This window comes from Impatiens glandulifera, chromosome 5 (assembly GCF_907164915.1).
Source record: "Impatiens glandulifera chromosome 5, dImpGla2.1, whole genome shotgun sequence".
Taxonomy (NCBI): Eukaryota; Viridiplantae; Streptophyta; class Magnoliopsida; order Ericales; family Balsaminaceae; genus Impatiens; species Impatiens glandulifera.
The window spans coordinates 50,386,704-50,392,173 of record NC_061866.1 but is presented as its reverse complement, the minus strand read 5'-3'; positions in this window follow the sequence as shown (position 1 = coordinate 50,392,173).

Here is a 5,470-nt window from a genome sequence, read left to right as displayed (position 1 = left end):
GCTGCTGCGGCCAGATCTGTTGTGTCGGGTAGGGACAAGGGGGTGCTGTCCAGCCCGCAGGCGCCCACTGTGCCCATTGCTGTTGGCCAGGAGGTGCCCAGAATTGCTGCTGCTGGTGGTATGTGCGGCTGGTGTTGCGACCGCGTCCTCTGCCGCGCTGGCTGCGTCCTCGGCCCTGGCCGGCCTGTTCCTGCGCGCTAGAGGTGCCCTGCTGCTGCTGCTGGCCGGTAGCACGGGCTGATTGGCTAGAGTTGTTTCCGCGGCCTTGGCTACGATCGTCCGAGGCAATAAAAGAGGTGTTTGTGTGGACGAATTCATCCTTCCTTGTTTCAACAAGGAGCAAATCAGATCTAGCATCGTAGAAAGATGGGAGAGGCTTCTTTTGACCTATTATGGTGGCGATTGTTTCGTAGTTTTCATTCAAACCCCCAAGTAGACGCAACACCAGTCGATTTTCAGAAACGGGGCAATCAACATTAGCAAGTTGATCCGCAATCATCTTCAATTCAGTGCAATAAGCACTCATGTTTGGGAAATCATTGAGACGAATTTGAGAAAACCTATTTTCAAGATACATAGCGCGAGAACCTGTGTTATCTTGAAATATATTCGCTAAACGTTCCCAAGCCTGAGCAGCCGTCATACCAGGTTTTTGGATCGTGTTTAGTAGATCCTTGGATATTGTTCCAAATATCCATTGCTTGACAAGGGCGTCAAGGCGTTTCCACAGAAGAGAGTCGGTCTCGGAAGATGTTGAAGGTGTTTCGGAGGCGTTGGGAGTTTTTGGTTTGAGATGTTCGTAAACATTGTGAATCAAGCAGTGGTTTTCGAGAAGGTCTGCCCAAGAGAGATATTCCTCGCTACCCATCTCTAGGGTGATAGGAATTATGGAGCGGAGATTGTTAACAGAGAAAGCAGAGTGGTATTGAGAAACAGACATGGTGGTGGGCGTCTGACTTTGATTGGAGGAGGAGTCTGAATTAGTAGGTGGGACAGACATTAGAAGTTTGTGCGTGAGGCAGCAAGGTGGGAGGAAGAGAAAAAAAAAAATTCGATTGATGATCTTGAGAGGATCTTTACTCTGATACCATGATAGAGATTAATCCCATGGTTATTATTGATAAACAATGTTACAATATATACTAGTCAAAAGACTCTTAATAAGGTAAACCACTAATCTAGGAATCTAAACAAGGTAACCCACTAATCGAGGAATCTAAACAAGGTAACAAGATATATACAATATACTAATAAGTGAGGATAACGATTAAAGATAACGATGAAAAAACACAGTATCAAAATATAGTAGTCATATGGAGTTACCCGACCACCGTCAATATGGTTCTCCGGAGCAGCCACCGTCGAAATGTATTTATATCGAGATATATCCCGGCCGTCTTCGATAAGGTTCTCCGGAAGAACCGAATATATTCTAGGGTTTACAAGAAATTGGTTGTCTGGGAGAGGATAGAGAAAAGAGAGAAAGTGGTTCCGTGCGCTTACATTTCTTTTTTATATAATTTTTTTTTACAGCCTGGCAAAACACACGGGGCAGTCACGAAGGATTTGCTGTGTGCATCGGCCTCCTTTCACTGCTTGATTGGTATTTGAGAATTTGAAGATCAAATCTTTAATAAAGACTTTACCTTGACAAAACAACATAGGTGGGTAAATGTTCTAAAAAAATCAAAATAGAAATCAAACAGATCTGTAATATTTATATATATATATATATAAATTAAATTTTATATAAAATAAATTCAGAATATTTATTATTTTAATTTGATAAACTATTAGGTAAAAAAAAATTTAAAAAAAAAATCAATATCAATCAAAAGTTTGGATTTAAAAAAAAAAATATTTATCTAAACTTTCAGTATTTATAAAATATTTATATTTAAAAAATAAATTTAATAAAAAAAAATAGTGTGAAAATTTCAAAAGTATTATATACTCTCGTTTACGTCGTACTAAAAATTAGGTTTAACTAACTGATCTGATACAATTAAGGTTAAAGAAGAAAATTTTGATAAACGGTTATAATAAAGGCTAAATTTAACGTCACATCCGTCCCGACAAAGAAACTTCATCATGTGGCAAGAGAGTTCACCGGAGGATAGAGGACAACTCTTGGAGACAGAAGGAACGAGTAGTATGAAATAATCTTATATTATCAAAGTTTTTAAATTTATATTAAAGGATCGTATGAGTTTGAGACCAACAAACATTAATTTATATTAAAGGAGCATTGAAGAAAATTTAATAGGTAAAAGTAACTCAGAAGAATCAAAATAATAATATCTTAAAATTCAGACCACACTTACACAGTACACAGCTTAAACACATAATTCTGGTTAAATTAGCTTTAAAATGTAATTGTATATTAAAAATGATAAATTTGTTTAAATACAACAACAAAAATATAACATGACAAGAAAATAAAATAAAACATCTACCAATCTTTTAAAATGTTTAATTAATAATTAAGTCTATTTTAGGTTAACTTAATTAGGTTTACAAGTCATGTTGAATTATATCATTTTGATTTCTTTATATATTTCACATTTAAATGCAAAATAATGTACTCTAAAAGAATTGCAAAATTATTTTATTATAGGTATTATTACAAAAATCTAATTTAAAAAAAATACCGAAGAACTAATAGAAGCTATTAAAAAATCACTACTAACATCAAATATTAAACTATTCTATAAATAATCAAAATTAATTTTGTTAGAATCAAAGTGATTGAATATATATAGTACTCTAAAGTCGTGTTTGTAATAAAAAAAATATATAATATGAGAAACGAGGTTTTGAACAATTTGTGGCTATGGTTAATAACCTTAGAGATGAAAAAGAAAAATCTTGAACAAAAAAACAATGAGCGTTAATATTAGAGATAACCAAAATGACTTAGAAACTATGACTATAAATTATAATATTTGTGATAAAAGTGTTGACAATTAATGTGAATTGTGGGAAATAAGAGTTGAATTGAGTTAAAGTTATTTAGTTATTTATTATTTTGTTTTTATAAATTCTCTATATTAAGTCATTATCATTAAATCCAAATATATATACATATATTTTTATCAAACTCTAAATTTATTTCCTACAAACTAAGATTAAACCTTAAATTTAAATTTTAAAAAAGTTAATACGCTTTCAAAAGAAAAGTACAAACGAGAGACTTTAACTAGACATAAACTTATTTAAAATTTAGTTTATGGTACACAATTTAAATTTGCAATCGAAATTAAAATTTAATAATATTATTTGTACTTAATGAGTGTATAATCATGAACTATATCCTTGTTTAGATTATTTTTTACAAATAAAATTGTAAAAAAAAAGTATGGCCTAGCTACATTGAGGGTGTAGGTGGTAATTAAATTATTTAAACCAAATAATAATCTAATAGATTACCTTCACTCTTCACTGGAATAATCTTGTCCTAGGCGTCCCTTGAGATTCCTTTAAAAAAAAGTTTCGGATCTATTCAAACATGTATTTTAAAGTAAATTTGTCTATTTACGTTTTATTAATTTTGGTGAAAGTCTTTTTTTTTAACAAATAAATTCACTTCCAAGATCTTGATACACCATAGAGAGATCTTGATACACCATTGTGATGATGAGTTCTACGCTGTCAAGGATGACGTTCTTCCGTAATTTCTCTCTTAGTCGCAAGGAAAGAGCTAGGCTGAGACAGATCGTCAACTCTCCCCACGCTAAAAAACGAGCGGAGAAAATAGCTGTAAAGGAGATAAATAAATTGATCGATGATGAGAATAAGATGAACAAGCCAAATATAGAGGGTTTTGGAGAGACAAAGTTTACCAGGTAATAATTACTTACGTAGTGCATTCCACGCCTCCATCGGATATCGACGCCTCTTTTCCTTCAGTGGATGACTAATTTGTTTGTAAAATTTAGATTTAATTTATTTGTAAAATCCCGAAAATGAAAGGCGGCGACAGATTAAATCGAGATTTTACCAACAAATTAGTCATCTGCCGAAGGAAAAGAGGCGGCGACATCCGCCGAAGGAAAAGAGGCGGCGACATCCGCCGAAGGAAAAGAGGCAGCGACATCAGCCGGAGGAGGAGAGGATTGAACGATGTAAAAACTTATTACCCGATAAACTTCATAAGAAATTGATCAAATTTGTTATACAACTACAACTATTTTCTCCGCTTTTTTCTTAGTCTGGAGGGCGTTGGCTGCTAACTGCCTCAACCGAGCTCTTTCCTTTTGACTAAGGGAGAAATTTATGACGAACATCATTATTGATGACGAACAAGAAAAGTAACTCATCACAATGATGCATCAAGATCTTCAAAGTGGATCGAATTTGTTTGTTTGGACAGCTCTAAAAAATACACAATTTCAAAAAACAATGATCTCAATCTGCCAAACGTACACAAAGTTATGCCCTTCCAAAATTATGCTCTTCAATACAAGTGTATTTCAACCTAAATCATATTTTTTTTTCTAAAAAATGAAACTTTCAGAACGTGTTCTCCCGAAAATGAAACTTTTAGAACGTTTTTATCCTGAAAAATAAAAACTTTCAATACGTTTTTCTCTCCTGAAGGTGGAAAATTTTGAGACATTTTCTCCCGCCATCGTTATCATTTCATTTTTTCTCTCTTAAAATTATTTAAATAAATTCTATCGAGGAGGCTTATTGGGGATTATAGTAAAGAAACCTGAATGGATGGAAAATGAGTTAAATATACATTTTTAGTGTTTAGAAGGAATATGTGAGAAATGAAAATGTCATGCCCCATATACACTACTTAAGTGTAAATTGATTTAACTAAAATGACTCTTTAAAGTCACATATATAATTTATAGAAAAGGACTTGAAAATATAATATAAACTCTATTGTAGTAGTATTGTGAGATGGATTTAAATTCAAACTTTTATTGGTGGATTATATACAGTAAAGAAACATGAATGGATGGGAAATGAAATACGGAAACATGATATCCTTTCAAGTAGGAACCACAGACCTACGACCACGTGTTCAAATGGTTGGGAATTGGCTGTCTGTCTGTCTCTCTCCTGAACATGAAGCACATGATATGATTGTGGGGGACCACTGTTACCGCCGGTTGCCTTGTTAATTGTATAACGTTTTCGCTCACAAACAAAACCGTCCAGAGTGTAAAGTAAAGTCTCACGACTGGCTAATCAACTACGCCAAGGGTCGTTTATTCTCACACCGTTGATCTATCTAACCTTTACCAACTTCAGATCATGACACGTGTCACATGGACAAGTGGCACTCCCAATCTCCTTACTAATCAGTAAGTAGTAGTAGTATAAGAAGAAGAAGAAGAAAGAGAGAGTGTGTGATAGAGACAGAAAATGCTTATCTGTAATGTCAGCCTCCCACCCAACTGTTAAGTCCTAGCCACTTGGAGCAATTTTATTATTTGAATACTCAATCATTAGTTAC